The sequence below is a fragment of the Globicephala melas genome, chromosome 19, assembly GCF_963455315.2.
Source record: "Globicephala melas chromosome 19, mGloMel1.2, whole genome shotgun sequence".
Taxonomy (NCBI): Eukaryota; Metazoa; Chordata; class Mammalia; order Artiodactyla; family Delphinidae; genus Globicephala; species Globicephala melas.
In genome coordinates, this window is record NC_083332.1 from 47,295,549 (window position 1) to 47,313,021 (window position 17,473).

Consider the following 17,473-nt stretch of genomic DNA (forward strand, 5'->3'; position numbering starts at 1 on the left):
TGGAAGATAAAATAGTGGAAATAACTACCGCAGAGCAGAATACAAAAAAAAGAATGAAAAGAATTGAGTTTCCATGAAAATTCGGAAATTTTTTGTCTTAGTTCCATGAAAAATGCCATTGGTATTTTGATAGGGATTGCAGTGAATCTGAAGATTGCTTTGGGTAGTACAGTCATTTTCACAAGGTTGATTCTTCCAATCCAAGAACATGCTATATCTCTCCATTTGTTTGTATCATCTTTAGTTTCTTTAATCAGTGTCTTACAGTTTTCTGCATACAGGTCTATTGTCTCCTTAGGTGGGTTTATTCCTAGGTATTTTATTCTTTTTGTTGCAATGGTAAATGGCACTGTTTCAGAAAGAGAAAAACTAATACCATATGCTAACACATATATATGGAATAAAAAAAATGGTTCTGAAGAACCTAGGGGCAAGACATGATAAAGATGCAGATGTACAGAATGGACTTGAGGACACGGAGAGGGGTAAGGGAAAGCTGGGTCAAAGTGAGAGAGTGGCATGGACATATATACACTACCAAATGTAAAATAAATAGTTAGGGGGAAGCAGCCACATAGCACACGGAGATCAGCTTGGTGCTTTGTGACCACCTGTGGTATAGGGAGGGGTAGTATAGGGACGGTGGGAGGGAGACGCTAGAGGGAGGAGATATAGGGATATATGTATATGTATAGTCGAATCACTGTTACACAGTAGAAACTAACGCACCATTGCAAAGCAATTATACTTCAATAAGATGTTAAAAAAAAAAAAAGAATTGAGGACAGTCTCAGAGACCTCTGGGACAACATTAAATGCACCAACATTCAAATTATAGGGGTCCCAGAAGAAGAAGAGAAAAGGAAAGGGACTGAGAAAATATTTGAAGAGATTGTAGTTGAAAACTTCCCTATTATGGGAAAGGAAATAGTCAATCAAGTGCAGGAAGCACAGAGAACCCCATAAAAGATAAATACAAGGAGAAACACGCCAAGACACATATTAATCAAACTATCAAAAATTAAATACAAAGAAAAATATTAAAAGAAGCAAGGGAAAAGCAACAAATAACATACAAGGAAATCCCCATAAGAGTAACAGGTGATTTGTCAGCAGAAACTCTGCAAGCCAGAAGGGTGTGGCAGGACATTTTTAAAGTGATCAAAGGGAAAAATCTACAACAAAGATTACGATACCGGGCTTCCCTGGTGGCGCAGTGGTTGAGGGTCCGCCAGCCGATGCAGGGGACACGGGTTCGTGCCCCGGTCCGGGAGGATCCCACGTGCCGCGGAGCGGCTGGGCCCGTGAGCCATGGCCGCTGAGCCTGTGCTTCCGGAGCCTGTGCTCCGCAACGGGAGGGGCCACAACAGTGAGAGGCCCGCGTACCGCAAAAAAAAAAAAAAAAAAAAAAAAAAAGATTACGATACCCAGCAAGGATCTTATTCAGATTTAATGGAGAAATTAAAACGTTCACAGACAAGCAAAAGCTAACAGAATTCAGCACCACCAAACCAGCTTTTCAACAAATGCCAAAGGAACTTCACTAGCCATGAAACACAAGAGAAGGAAAAGACCTACGATAAAAAACACAAAACAATTAAGAAAATGGTAATAGGAACATATATATCAATAACTACTTAAATGTAAATGGATTAAATGCTCCAACCGAAAGACACAGACTGGCTGAATGGATACAAAAACAAGACCCGTATCTTTGCTGTCTACAACAGACCCACTTCAAACCTACAGACATATACAGACTGAAAGTGAGGGGATGGAAAAAGATATTCCATGCAAATGGAAATCAAGAGAAAGATGGAGTAGCATTTCTCATAGACTTTAAAATAAAGACGATTATAAGAGACAAAGAAAGACGCCACATAATGATCAAGGGATCAATCCAAGAAGAAGATATAACAATTGTAAAGCTTATGCAGCCAACATAGGAACACCTGAATACATAAGGCAAATGCTAACAACCATAAAAGGGGAAATTGACAGTAACACAATCATAGTAGGGGACTTTAACACACCACTTTCACCAATGGACAGATAATCCAAAATGAAAATAAGGAAACACAAGCTTTAAATGATATAGTAAACAAAACAGACTTAACTGATATTTAAAGGACATTCCATCCAAAAAAACAGAATAGACTTTCTTCTCAAGTTCTCATGGAACAGTCTCCAGAATAGATCATATCTTGGGTCACAAATAAAACTTCGGTAAATTTAAGAAAAATGAAATCGTATCAAGTATCTTTTCTGGCGACAATGCTATGAGACTAGATATCAATTATAGGAAAAAAGCTATAAACAATAAAAAAAATGGAGGGTAAACAATACATTACTAAATAACCAAGAGATCACTGAAAAAATCAAACAGGAAATCAAAATATACCTAGAAATAAATAACAACAAAATGTGATGACCCAAAACCTGTGGGATGCAGCAAAAGCAGTACTAAGAGGGAAGTTTATAGCAATAAAATCCTATGTCAAGAAACCAAAAACATCTCAAATAAACAACCTAACCTTACAGCTAAAGTAATTAGAGAAAGAAGAACAAAAAACCCACAAAGTTAGCAGAAGGAAAGAAATCATACAGATAAGATCAGAAATAAAAAGAAATGAAGGAAATGATATCAAAGATCAATAAATAAAATTGATAAACCATTAGCCAGACTCATCAAGAAAGAAAGAGAGAAGACTCAAATCAACAGAATTAGAAATGAAAAAGGAGAAGTAACAAATGACACTGCAGAAATACAAAGGATCATGAGAGATTACTACAAGCAACTATATGCCAATAAAATGGACAATCTGGAAGAGATGGACAAATTCTTAGAAAAGCATAACCTTCCGAGAATGAACCAGGAAGAAATAGAAAATATAAACAGACCAATCACAAGCACTGAAATTGAAACTGTGATTAAACATCTTCCAAAAAACAAAAGCCCAGGACCAGATGGCTTCACAGGTGAATTCTATCAAACATTTAGAGAAGAGCTAACACCTATGCTTCTCACTCTTCCAAAATATAGTGGAGGGAGGAACACTCCCAAACTCATTCTACGAGGCCACCATCACCCTGATACTGAAACCAGACAAAGATGTCACAAAAAAAGAAAACTACAGACCAATATTAATAATGAACATAGATGCAAAAATCCTCAACAAAATAATAGCCAACAGAATCCAACAGCACATTAAAAGGATCATACACCATCATCAATGGGTTTTATCCCAGGAATGCAAGAATTTTTATTGTATGCAAATCAATCAATGTGATACATCATATTAACAAAGTGAAGGAGAAAAACCATATCATCATGTCAATAGATGCAGAAAAAGCATTTGAAAAAATTCAACATCCGTTTATGATAAAAACCGTCCAGGGAGCTTCCCTGGTGGCGCAGTGGTTGAGAGTCCACCTGTCGATGCAGGGGACGTGGGTTCGTGCCCCGGTCTGGGATGATCCCATGTGCCACAGAGTGGCTGGGCCTGTGAGCCATGGCCGCTGAGCCTGCACGTCCAGAGCCTGTGCTCCGCAACGGGAGAGGCCACAACAGTGAGAGGCCCACGTACCGCAAAAACAAGCAAACAAAAAAATCCCTCCAGGAAGTAGGCATAGAGGAAACTTACCTCAACATAATAAAGGCCATATATGACAAACCCACAGTCAACATCGTTCTCAATGGTGAAAAACTGAAACCATTTCCACTAAGATCAGGAAAAAGACAAGGTTGCCCACTCTCACCACTATTATTCAACATAGTTTTGGAAGTTTTAGCCACAGCAATCAGAGAAGAAAAAGGAATAAAAGGAATCCATATCGGAAAAGAAGAAGTAAAACCATCACTGTTTGCAGATGACATGATACTATACATAGAGAATCCTAAAGATGTTACCAGAAAACTACTAGAGCTAATCAATGAAGTTGGTAAAGGAGCAGGATACAAAATTAATGCACAGTAATCTCTTGCATTCCTATATGCTAATGATGATAAATCTGAAAGAGAAATTAAGGAAAGACTCTCATTTACCATAGCAACAAAAAGAATAAAATACCTAGGAATAAATCTACCTAAGAAGACAAATTCCTGTATGCAGAAAACTAAAAGACACTGATGAAAGAAATTAAATATGATAGAAAGAGATGGAGAGATACGCCACGTTCTTGGATTGGAAGAATCAACGTTGTGAAAATGACTCTACTACCCAAAGCGATCTATAGATTCAATGCAATCTCTATCAAACTACCAGTGGCATTTTTCACAGAACTAGAACAAAAAATTTCACAATTGGTATGGAAACACAAAAGACACTGAATAGCCAAAGCAACTTTGAGAAAGAAAAATGGAGCTGGAGGAATCAGGCTCCCTGACTTCAGACTATACTACAAAGCTATAGTCATCAAGACAGTATGGTACTGGCACAAAGACAGAAATATAGATTAATGCAATGGAACAGGATAGAAAGCCCAGAGATAAACCCATGCACATATAGTCACCTTATCCTTGATAAAGGAGGCAAGAATACACAAAGGAAAAAGGACAGCCTCTTCCATAAGTGGTGTTGTGAAAACTGGACAGCTACATGTAAAAGAATGAAATTAGAACACTGCCTAACACCATACACAAAAATAAACTCAAAATAGATTAGAGACTTAAATGTAAGGTCAGACACTATCAAACTCTTAGAGGAAAACATAGGGAGAACACTGCATGACGTAAATCACAGCAAGATCCTTTTTGACCCACCTCCTAGAGAAATGGAAATAAAAACAAAAATTAAAAAATGGGACCTAACGAATTCTAAAGCTTTGGAACAGCAAAGGAAACCATAAACAAGACCAAAAGACAACCCTCAGAATGCGAGAAAATATTTGCAAATGAAGCAACTGACAAAGGATTAATCTCCAAAATATACAAGCAGCTCATGCAGCTCAATATCAAAAAACAAACAACCCAATCACAAAATAGGCAGAAGACCTAAATAGACATTTCTCCAAAGAAGATATACAGACTGCCAACAAACACATGAAAGAATGTTCAACATCATTAATCATTAGAGAAATGCAAATCAAAAGTACAATGAGGTATCACCTCACACCAGTCAGAATGGCCACCATCAAAAAATCTACAAACAAGAAATGCTGGAAAGGGTGTGGAGAAAAGGGAACCGCCTTGCACTGTTGGTGGGAATGTAAATTGATACAGCCACTATGGAGAACAGTATGGAGGTTCCTTAAGAAACTAAAAATGGAACTACCATACGACCCAGCAATCCCACTACTGGGCATATACCCTGAGAAAACCATAATTCAAAAAGAGTCATGTACCACAATGTTCGTTGCAGCTCTATTTACAATAGCCAGGACATGGAAACAACCAAAGCATCCATCAACAGATGAATGGATAAAGATGTGGCACATATATACAATGGAGTATTACTCAGCCATAAAAAGAATCAGAATTGAGTTATTTGTAGTGAGGTGGATGGACCTAGAAACTGTTATACAGAGTGAAGTAAGTCAGAAAGGGAAAAACAAATACCATATGCTAACACATATATATAGAATAAAAAGAAAAAATGGCTCTGAAGACCTAGGGGCAGGACAGGAATTAGAGGCAGATGTGGAGAATGAACTTGAGGACACGGGGAGGGGGAAGGGTAAGCTGGGTCAAAGTGAGAGAGACGCACGGACATATATACACTACCAAATATGTAACAGCTAGTGGGAAGCAGCTGCATAGCACAGGAAGATCAGCTTGGTGGTTATTGTCCTCCTAGTGGGTGGGATAGGGAGGATGTGACGGAGATGCAAAAGGGAGGGGATATGGGGATATATGTATATGTATAGCTGATTCACTTTGTTATACAGCAGAAACTAACATACCATTGTAAAGGAATTATATTTTAATAAAAATGTTAAAAAATAAAAAGTAAAAGCCTCATGGGAACAGCAAACCCAAAAACTACAATAGATACACACAAAAAGAAAAAACAACCCAAACACAACACTAACGATGGTCATCGAACCACAAGAGAACAAAAGAGGAAGGAAAGAAAAAAGACCTACAAAAACAAACCCAAAACAAATAAGAAAATGGCAATAGGAACACACATATCAATAATTACCTTAAATGTAAATGGATTAAATGCACTAACCAAAAGACATAGAATGGCTGAATGTATACGAAAACAAGACCTGTATATATGCTGTCTACAAGAGACCCACCTCAGACCTAGGAACACATACAGACTGAAAGTGAGGGGATAGAAGAAGGTATTCCATGCAAATGGCAATTAAAAGAAAGCTGGAGTAGCAATATTCATATCAGACAAAATAGACTTAAAAATAAAGACTGTTATAATAGACTAATAAGGACACTACATAATGATCAAGGAATCAATTCAAGAACATGATATAACAATTGTAAACATATATGCACCGAACATGGGAGCACCTCAATATATAAGGCAAATACTAACAGCCATAAAGGGAGAAGTCGATAGTAACACAATAATAGTGGGGGACCTTAACACCCCACTTGCAACAATGGACACACCATCCAGACAGAAAATCAGTAAGGAAACACTGGCCTTAAATGACACATTCGACCAGATGGATTTAATTGATATTTATAGAGCACTCCATCCAAAAGCAGAAGAATACACTTTCTTCTCAACAGCACACGGAATATTCTCCAAGACTGACCACATCCTGGGCCACAAAGTGAGCCTCAGAAAATTTAAGAAAATTGAAATCATATCAAGCATCTTTTCCAAACACAATATGATGAGATTAGAAATAAACTAGAAGAAAGAAAAACTACAAAAAATACAAAGACGTGGAAGCTAAACAATAAGCTACTAAACAACCAATGGATCACTGAAGACACCAAAGAGGAAATCGAAAAGTTCCTAGAGACAAATGAAAATGAAAGCATCTATGGACTACAACAAAAGCAGTTCTAAGAGAGAAGTTTACAGCAATACAATCTTACACCAGGAAATAAAAATGTCAAATAAACAACCTAACCTTACACCTAAACCAACTAGAGAAAGAAGAACAAACAAAACCCAAAGTTAGCAGAAGGAAACAAGTCATAAAGATCAGAGCAGAAATAAATGAAATAGAGACAAAGAAGACAATAGCAAAGATCAATCAAACTAAAAGCTGGTTCTTTGAAAAGATAAACGAAATTGATAAACCTTTAGCCAGACTCATAAAGAAAAAAAGGTAAGGGACTCAAATCAATAAAATTAGAAATGAAAAAGGAGAAGTTATAACTGACACCACAGAAATACAAAAGATCATAAGAGACTACTATATGCAACGATATGCCAATAAAATGGACAACCTGGAAGAAATGGACAAATTCTTAGAAAAATACAGTCTCACAACACTGAACCAGGAAGAATTAGAAAATATGAATAGACCAATCACAAGCACTGAAATTGAAACTGTAATTAAAAAACTCCCAACAAACAAAACTCCAGGACCTGATGGCTTCACAGGTGAATTCTATCAAACAGGGAAGAGCTAACAGCTATTCTTCTGAAACTGTTCCAAAAAATTGCAGAGGAAGGAAAACTCCCAAACTCACTCTATGAGGCCATGATCACCCTGATACCATAGATATCATACCATACCATAGACACCACAAAGATATTACAAAAAAAGAAAATTACAGACCAATATCACCGATGAGCATAGATGCAAAAATCCTCAACAAGATACTAGCAATTCGAATCCAACAATACATTAAAAGGATCATACACCATGATCAAGTGGGGCTTATCCCAAGGATGCAAGGGTTTTTCAGTATCCTCAAATCAATCAGTGTGATAAACCACATGGACAAACTGAAGAAGAAAAACCATATAATCATCTCAATAGATGCAGAAAAAGCTTTGACAAAATGCAACACCCATTTAAAATAAAAACTCTCCAGAAAGTGGGCATAGAGGGAATCTACCTCAACATAATAAAGGCCATATATGACAAACCTACAGTTAGCTTCATATTCAATGGTGGAAAGCTGAAAGCATTTCCTCTAAGATCAGGAATAAGACAAGGATGCCCACTATCACCACTTTTATTCAACATAGTTTTGGAAGTCCTAGCTATGGCAATTAGAGAAGAAAAAGAATGAAAAGGAATTGGAAAAGAAGAAGTTAAACCGTCACTGTTTGCAGATGACATGATACTATACATAGAAAAATCCTAAAGATGCTACCAGAAAACTACTGGAGCTCATCAATGAATCTGGTAAAGTTGCAGGCTACAAAATTAATACACAGAAATCTGTTGCATTTCTATACACTAACAATGAAAGATCAGAAAGAGAAGTTAAAGAAACAATCCCATTTACCATTGCATCAAAAAGAATAAAATGCCTAGGAATAAACCTACCTATGGAGACAAAAGAACTGTACTCCGAAAAGCATAAGATGCTAATGGAAGAAACTGAAGATGACACAAACAGATGGAATGATATACCATGTTCCTGGATTGAAAGAATCAATATTGTCAAACTGAGTATACTACCCAAGGCAATCTACAGATTCAATGCAATCCCTATAAAATCACCAATGGCATTTTTCATGGAACTAGAACAAAAAATCTTAAAATTGTATGGAGACACAAAAGACCCCGAAGAGCCAAAGTAATCTTGAGAAAGAAAAATGGAGCTGGAATAATCAGGCTCGCTGGCCTCAGACTATACTACAAAGCTACAGTCATCAAAATAGTATGGTGCTCACACAAAAATAGAACTATAGATCAAGGGAAAAGGATAGAAAGCCCAGAAATAAACCCACGCACCTATGGTCAATTAATCTATGACAAACGAGGCAAGACTATACAATGGTGGAAAGACAGTCTTTTCAACAAATGGTGCTCAGAAAACTGGACAGCTACATGTAAAAAAAAATGAAATTAGACCATCTTTTTTTTTTTTTTTTTTTTTTTGCGGTATGTGGGCCTCTCACCGTTGTGGCCCCTCCTGTTGCAGAGCATAGGCTCCAGATGCACAGGCTTAGTGGCCATGGCTCATGAGCCCAGCCGCTCCGCGGCACGTGGGATCCTTGCGGACTGGGGCACGAACCCACGTCCCCTGCATTGGCAGGCGGACTCTCAACCATTGCACCACCAGGGAAGCCCTTTATTTATTTTTAGTTTTTGAAATTAGACTATCTTTAACACCATACACAAAAATAACCTGAAGATGGGTTAAAGTCCTAAGTGTTAGACTGGACACTATAAAACTCCTAGAGGAAAACATAGGCAGAACACTCTGACACAAATCACAGCCATATCTTTTCTGATCCGTCTCCCAGATTAATGGAAATAAAAAGAAAAATAAACAAATGGGACCTAATAAAACTCAAAAGCTTTTGCACAGCAAAGAAACCATAAATAAAAGGAAAAGACAACCCACAGATAGGGAGAAAATATTTGCAAATGATGTGACCAACAAGGGATTAGTCTCCAAAATTTACAAACAGCTCATGCAACTTAATATCATCAAAACAAAAAGCCCAATCGAAAAATTGGCAAAAGACCTAAATAGACATTTCTCCAAAGACATACAGATGGCCAAGAAGCTCATGAAAAGATGCTCAACATCACTAATGATTAGAGAAATGCAAATCAAAACTACAGTGAGATACCACATCACACCAGTCAAAATAGCTATCATCAAAAAATCCACAAACCATAAATGCTGGAGAGGGAGTGGAGAGAAGGGACTCCTCCTACACTGCTGGTGGGAATGTAAATTGGTACAGCCACTATGGAGAACAGTATGGAGGTTCCTTTAAAAACTAAAAATAGAGTTATCATATGGCCCTGCAATCCCACTCCTGGGCATATATCCGGAGAAAAACATGGTCCGAAAGGATACATGCACCCCAAAGTTCATTGCAGTGCTGTTTACAACCACCAAGACATGAAAGTAACCTAAATGCCCATCTACAAAGGAATGCAGAAAGATGTGGTAAATATATACAAGGGAATATTACTCAGCCTTAAAAAAAGAATGAAATAATGCCATTTGCAGCAACATGGATGCACCTAGAGATTATCATACTGAGTGAAGTAATTCAGAAAGAGAAAGAGAAATATCAAATGACATCACTTATATGTAGAATCCAAAAAGAAATTATACAAATGAACGTATTTACAAAACAGAAATGGACACACAGAATTAGAGAATGAACTTACGGTTACTGGCAGGGGTGGGGAAGGGTGAATGGAAGGGATAGTTAGGGAGTTTGGGATTGACATGTACACACCGCTAGAGTTAAAAAGGATAACCAACAAGGAACTACTGTATAGTACAGGGAACACTGCTCAATGTTATGTGGCAGCCTGGATGGGAGGGGAGTCTGGGGGAGAATGGATACATGTATATGTATGGCTGAGTCACTTTGCTGTGCACCTGAAACTATCACAACATTGTTAATCAGCTATACTCCAGTATAAAATAAAAAGTTTAAAAAATTTTTAAAGTTAAAAAAAATGACAAATACTGAATCAAAACAATAAAATAAGACAAAGGCCTTAAAGAAAGATAAAGAAGGACACTATATAATGGTAAAAGAATCAATACAAGAAGACTGTTTTACACTTGTAAACATATATGCACCTAATATAGGAGCACCCAAATACATAAAACAAATACTAACAGACATAAAGGGAGAAACTGATGGGAATACAATAATACTAGGAGATGTTAACACCCCACTCACATCAGTGGACAGATTTTCTAGACTGAAAATCAATAAGGCAACAGAGATCCTAAGTGATACAATAGAACTGTATATTTTCAGGACATCACATCCAAAATAAAAACCAGAATACACATTCTTTTCATGGAACATTCTCTAGGATTGATCACATCCTAGGGCACAAAACTAACCTCAACAAATTTAATAGTGTAGAAATTATTTCAAGCATCTTCTCTGATCACAGTGGCATGAAAGTAGAAATCAACCATACAAAAAGAAATGAGAAAAAAAAAAGATTACATGGAGACTAAACAATGCTACTAAAAAACCAGTAAGTCAAAAAGGAAATTTAGAAGTACCTTGGGACAACAGACAATGATAACACAACCATACAAAATCTATGGGATGCAGCAAAAGCAGTTCTTAAGAGGGAAGTTCACAGCAATACAGGCCTTTCTCAAAAACAAGAAAAATCTCAAATAAACAACCTAACATACCACCTAAAAGAATTACATAGTTAGGGAGTTTGGGATTGACATATACATACTGCTATGTTTAAGGTGGATAACCAACAGGGACCTACTGTATAACACAGGGAACTCTGCTCAATATTATGTGATGACCTAAATGGGAGGGCAGTTTGAAAAGGAGTGGATCATGTGTATGTGTGGCTGAATCAGTTTGCTGTGTGTCTGAAACTAATACAACACTGTTAATCAACTGTACTCCAATATTAAATAAAAACTTTAAAAAAATAAAATAACATTTAGCTTTTGGCCAACTCTATAAATAAAGTAAAAATCATTGAATTATATTTAAAAAAGAATTAGGAAAAGAAGAACAAACAAAACCTAAAGTCAGCAGAAAGAAGGAAATAATAAAAATCAGGGAGGAAAAAAATTATAAAGAGATTTTGAAAAATAGGGAAAAAATCAATAAAACCAAGAGCTGGTTCTTTGAAAGGGTAAATGAATTTGACAAACCTCTGGCCAAAGTCACCAAGAAGAATAGAAAGACAACCCAATAAACAAAATAAGAAATGAAAAAGGAGAAATCTCAACTGATACCATAGAAATTTAAAAAAATAATAAGAGAATACTATGAACAATTATATGCCAACAAATTTGATAACCTCAAAGAAATGGACAACTTTCTATAAACATAAGCCCACCAAAATTGAATCAAGAAGAAATAGATAATTTGAACAGATCAATCACTAGAAATGAAATAGAATCTGTAATAAAAAATAAATAAAAAAAGAACTCCCTACAAACAAAAATCCAGGACCAGATGGCTTCACAGGCAAATTCTACCAAATACACAAAGAAGAACTTATACCAATCCTTTTCAAACTCTTCCAAAAGATCAAAGAGGAGGGAGCACTCCCAAAGACATTCTATAAAACCACTATCACTCTGATACCAAAACCAGACAAAGATACCACCAAAAAAGAAAATTACAGGCCAATATCTTTGATGAATATAGATGCAAAAATTCTCAAGAAAATATAAGCAAACCAAATCCAACAACACATAAAAACGATCATACACCATGACCAAGTGGGATTCATCCCAAGTTCATAAGGATGGTTCAATGTACACAAATCAATGTAATACACCACATTAACAAAAGTCAAAAATCACATGATCATCTCAATAAATGTAGAAAAAGCATTTGACAACATTCAACATCCATTCATGACAAAAACTCTTACCAAAGTGGGTATAGAGGGAACATATCTCAACATAATAAAAGCCATTTATGACAAACCCACAGCCAATATAATACTCAATGGTGAAAAGCTGAAAGCCTTCCCACTAAAATCTGGAACAAGACAAGAATGCCCACTCTCACCACGTCTATTCAACATAGTATTGGAAGTCCTAGCCACAGCAATCAGACAAGAAAAGGAAATCAGACAGGAAAAGGTATCCAAATTGGAAGAGAAGAGGTAAAACTGTCACTATATGCAGATGACATAATACTATACACAGAAAACCCTAAGGACTCCACACAAAAACTACTAGATATAATAAATGAATTTATCAAAGTAGCAGGATACAAAATTAACATTCAGAAATCAGATGCATTTCTTTACACTAACAAAGAAATATCAGAAAGCAAATGTAAAAACAACTATACCTTTTAAAATTGCAACAACGGGGCTTCCCTGGTGGCACAGTGGTTGAGAGTCCGCCTGCCGATGCAGGGGACGCGGGTTCATGCCCCCGTCCGGGATGATCCCACATGCCGCGGAGTGGCTGGGCCCGTGAGCCACGGCCGCTGGGCCTGCGCGTCCGGAACCTGTGCTCTGCAGTGGGAGAGGCCGCGGTGGTGAGAGGTCCGTGTACTGCCAAAAAAAAAAAAAAAAAAAGAAAAAAAATTGCAACAAGAACAAAATACTTAAGAATAAACCTGAGCAAGGAGGTGAAAGACTTATACATTGAGAACTATAAAACATTAATAAAGGAAATTAAAGAGGATTCAAATAAATGGAAAGATATCCCATGTTCTTGGATTAGAAGAATTAATATTATTAATATAGAAATACTACCTAAAGCAGTCTACAGGTTTAATGCAATCCCAATCAGATCACCCATGACATTTTTCACAAAACTAGAACAAATAATCCAAAAATTTATATGGAACCATAAAAGACCCAGAATTGCCAAAGCAATACTGAGGGGGAAAAAAACAAAGCAGGAGGCATAACACTCCCAGAGTTCAGACAATACTATACAGCTACAGTAATCAAAACATTATGGTACTGGCACAAAAACAGACATACAGATCAACAGAAAACAATAGAGAGCCCAGAAATAACCCAACACACCTATGGTCAATTAATCTTCAACAAAGGAGGTAAGAATATAAAATGGGAAAAAGACAGTCTCTTCAGCAAGTGGTGCTGGGAAAATTGGACAGCTGCATGTAAGTCAATGAAGTTAAAACACACCCTCACACCATGCACAAAAATAAACTCAAAATGGCTTAAAGACTTAAACATAAGACATGACACCATAAAATTCCTAGAAGAGAACACAGGCAAAACATTCTCTGACATAAATTGAAACGTTTTCTTAGGTCAGTCTCCCAAGGCAATAGAAATAAAAACAAAAATAAACAAGTGGGACTTAATCAAACTTACAAGCTTTTGCACAGCAAAGCAAACCATAAAAAACAAATGTACAAACAAAAAAACCCCAAAATACAACCTACAGGATGGGAGAAAATATTTGCAAATGATGTCACAAACAAGGGCTTAATCTCCAAAATATACAAATATCTCATACAACTCAACAAAAAACCACAAACAACCCAATCAAAAAATGGGCAGAAGACCTAAACAGACATTGCTCCAAAGAAGACATACAGATGGCCAGTAGCCACATGAAAAGATGCTCAACAACACTAATTATTAGAGAAATGCAAATCAAAACAACAATGAGGTACCACCTCACACTGGTCAGAACAGCCATCATTAAAAAGTCTACAAATGACAAATGCTGGAGAGGGTGTGGAGAAAAGGAAACCCTCTTATACTGTTGGTGGTAATGTAAGTTGGTGCAGCCACTATGAAAAACAGTATGGAGGTTCCTCAGAAAACTAAAAATAGAACTACCATATGATCCAGCAATCCCATTCCTGGGCATATACCTGGACAAACTATAATTCAAAAAGATATGTGCACCCCTATGTTCATAGCAGCACTATTCACAATAGCCAAGACATGGAAACAACCTAAACGTCCATCGACAGATGAATGGATAAAGAAGATATGGTACATGTATACAATGGAATACTACTCAGCCATAAAAAAACAAAATAATGCCATTTGCAGCAACATGGATGCAACTAGAGATTATCATATTAAGTGAAGGAAATCATAAAGAGAAAGACAAATACCATATGATATCACTTATATGCGGAATCTAAAATATGGCACAAATGACCCTATCTACAAAACAGAAACAGACTCACAGACATAGAGAACACAGTTGTGGTTGCCGAGGGGGAGGGGGAGACGGAGAGGAATGGACTGGCAGTTTGGGGTTAGTAGATGCAAACTATTACATTTAGAATGGATAAACAACAAGGTCCTACTGTACAGCACATGGAACTATATCCAATCCCTGAAATAAAACCATAATGGAAAAGAATATGTTAAAAAAAAGGTATATATGTGTATAACTGAGTCACTGTGCTGTACAACAGAGACTGTCACAACATTGTAAATCAACTATACTTAAAAAAAAATCTACTTGGCACTAACATCATGAACAAAATCAAAAGATGAATGACAACATGAGAAAGATATTAACCACACGCAAGACAGACAAGGGGCTAATTTCCTCATATAATAATAATAATAATAATGATAATAATAATAAAACAATCTAAAAAACAATAACACAAGAGAAAATTACCCAAAGATATGAACAGAAAAAATAAATTACTAATGGTATTTATTCATTAGTAGTATGCTACACGAAATATGCACAACCTCTCCTAAAAGAAATTAAACTAAAAACTTGACATATTACATCCAAAGTTGCTTATACACCTTACTGGTGAAGATCGTGGGAAACAAGCACTCAGAGCAAAAAAGGATTAAAGTAAAAGGAATACTTTATAATAAAAAAAGGTAACTATACTCTAAAATAGCTCCCAATAATCCCTGCTTCCTGGTATTGATGCCCCTGTGTAATCCTCTCCACTTAAGTGTGTGCTGGACCTAGTGACTCTCTTCTAACCAAAAGAATATGGCAAAAGTGATGAGATATTATTTCCAAGATTTAATTACAAATAATTCTAGCTTCCATCATATTCACTCTCTTGCTTTCTCCCTCACTTACTCTGAGGGACACCAACTGCTGCACTGTAAGCTGATTTTTGCAGAGGCCCACATGGCAAGGAGCTGATTATTTCTAGCCAATAGCCAGTGAGAGAACCTGAGGCCTGCCAACAGCATGTGAGTGAGTTTGGAAGTGGATCTTCCCACATTTGAGCCTTAAGATGACTGCAGCAGCAGCCAACAATTTGATTGCAGCTTTATGAGAGTTTCTGAGCCTGAGGAGTTAGCTCAGCCACACCAGATTCCTCACCCACAAAAACTGCATGATAAATGATTGTTAAAAAGACACAGCTTTGGGACAATCTGTTACATAGCAATAGATAAATAATACAGATTTTCATAACTGTGGAACTGGGGTGCTGCCTTGGCTTTGGAAGCAGACAGTGGGCAGAGGCTGGAAAGGTTTTGAGGAGCATGTTAGCGAAAGCTTAAATTGCCTTGAATAGACTCTTAGTAGAAATATGGACTTTGAGGATGCTGCCATTAAGGGCACAAAAGAAGTGAAGAACATGTTAGTGGTTATATAGAAAAAGAGGGATCCTTGTTAATGAGTGGCAGAAAGCTTAGCAACACTGTTGCCTTCATTAACATGGAAAGCAGGATATGTGTTGAATGAACTGGGTGACCTACCTGAGATTCCCAAACAATCTGCTGAGATTACTACTTAATTTTTTCTTGCTGTTTATAATAAAAATGAGAGAATAGAGAGATATATGGAAAGAAGAATGGTTAAACAAAAATGAATCAGAACTGGAGAGTTATGGTAAGATGGTGGAGTAGGAAGCACCAGGAATTAATCTCCATACCTAGACAACATTTGTCCTGGAAGAATCTGCTTGATATAAGTTTTGGAACTCTGGAGTCAATTAAAAGGCTTGCAGCTTCCATGGGAAGACTTGGACAGTAAATTACAATAATTTAGGCCAATTTCAGCACTTAGCTCAGTAGCAGCTACCCATTGCCCACTCCCTAAACCAGTGGCAGGCAGCCATGTACATGTTCAAGGAACAGCTTGCAGGTAACTTGCCAGAGCCAATGTAGGCAATAAAAACCCTGTCCTCCAGTATCAAGGATCTATGCTCCGATTGCTGATTTCTGCTTCTGATTGCAAAGGTATAGACAAAGAGATGGGGAGCCACTGTTGCAACCCTCACCACCACTGCTGCAAGCCCATCCCTTTCAGCTAAGTGGCTTCTAGGAGATTTAAAGGGTGGGTCCATTTCCCCCCTTTCATTTTTGTCTCTCCCACCTTGTGGAGCCAGACATTTAAAGACTAGAATATTCAGAAGCAACCACATATAAAGGGGAATTTAGAAAGTCACTGTACAGACCAAGGGAAAGGTACAGACTCAGAAAAGCCTTGAGAGGACTTTATGAAGTTTCTAATTCAGGCTGATTGCTGACACAGAGGTAGGAAAGAAAGAAAACTACAGGCCAATATCATTGATGAACATAGATGCAAAAATCCTCAACAAAATACTAGCAAACAGAATCCCACAGCACATTAAAAGGATCATACACCATGATCAAGTGGGGTTTATTCCAGGAATGCAAGGATTCTTCAATATACACAAATCTATCAATGTGATAAACCACATTAACAAATTGAAGGAGAAAAACCATATGATCATCTCAATAGATGCAGAGAAAGCTTTTGACAAAATTCAACACCAATTTATGATAAAAACCCTGCAGAAAGTAGGCATAGAGGGAACTTTCCTTAACATAATAAAGGCCATATATGACAAGCCCACAGCCAACATCATCCTCAATGGTGAAAAACTGAAAGCATTTCCACTAAGATCAGGAACAAGACAAGGTTGCCCACTCTCACCACTCTTATTCAACATAGTTTTGGAAGTTTTAGCCACAGCAA

The 17,473-nt window shown here is 37.0% G+C and overlaps 1 long non-coding RNA gene across 3 annotated transcripts in view; it reads right to left on the reverse strand.

The window, feature by feature from the left end:
• Positions 1-17,473, reverse strand: part of LOC115856871 (uncharacterized) — a 233,437-nt gene that overhangs the window by 88,174 nt on the left and 127,790 nt on the right. For all 3 annotated transcript variants that reach the window (XR_004041039.2, XR_009559890.1, XR_009559889.1), the window contains one exon: positions 12,885-13,092. This is a non-coding gene — a long non-coding RNA (uncharacterized lncRNA). The remainder of the gene's footprint in view (positions 1-12,884; positions 13,093-17,473) is intronic.